Below are 696 nucleotides of genomic sequence, written 5' to 3'. Positions count from 1 at the left end.
CCCGAGAGTGGGGCTTACCTAGGGGAATGGGGGGCTTACCTAAGGGTCCCTGTTCGGGCGCCAGATGCTGGGGTCCAACCCCAGCAGATCCAGGGGTCCCCAAAGGTGTGGACGGAGTCGGCGATGAAGGAAGGACATGGAGGTAGCATTCAGTTGATCAGCATAGTTGGTTTCTCTAGCCAGGTTCTATCCAGGATCTCCAGCCAGGTTCTCTAGCCAGGTTCTATCCAGGTTCTCCTGCCATGTTCTGTCTAGGTTCTCCAGCCAAGATCTGTAGCCGGGTTCTGTGTCCATGTTCTCTCGCTAGGTTCTCCAAACAGGTTGTAGCCCGGATCTCCAGTCAGGTTCTGTCAGGTGGTTCTCTTGCCATGTTCTCTCGCTAGGTTCTCCAGCCAGGTTCTGGTCAGGATCTCCAACCAAGTTCTGTAGCCAGGTTGTCAGGATCTTCTTTTGCCATGTTCTCTCTAGGTTCTCCAGGCAGGTTCTAGCCCAGATCTCCAGTCAGGTTCTCTTGCCATTTTCTTGCTAGGTTCTGTCTCAAGGTTCTGTCTCCTGTTGTCTTGTTACATCTGTATTTATACCAGTTGATTCCAATCCTATCAATCTCTATTCTAAAGGTTAGGGCGTTTCTTATCTCCATTCTAGGGAGTAAAGATTATGTAGCTTAAGTGTGATTGTTTGTAGTTAAAGTGATTA

Source organism: Myotis brandtii, unplaced genomic scaffold, assembly GCF_000412655.1.
Source record: "Myotis brandtii unplaced genomic scaffold, ASM41265v1 scaffold782, whole genome shotgun sequence".
Taxonomy (NCBI): Eukaryota; Metazoa; Chordata; class Mammalia; order Chiroptera; family Vespertilionidae; genus Myotis; species Myotis brandtii.
This window is presented reverse-complemented; position numbering follows the sequence as displayed.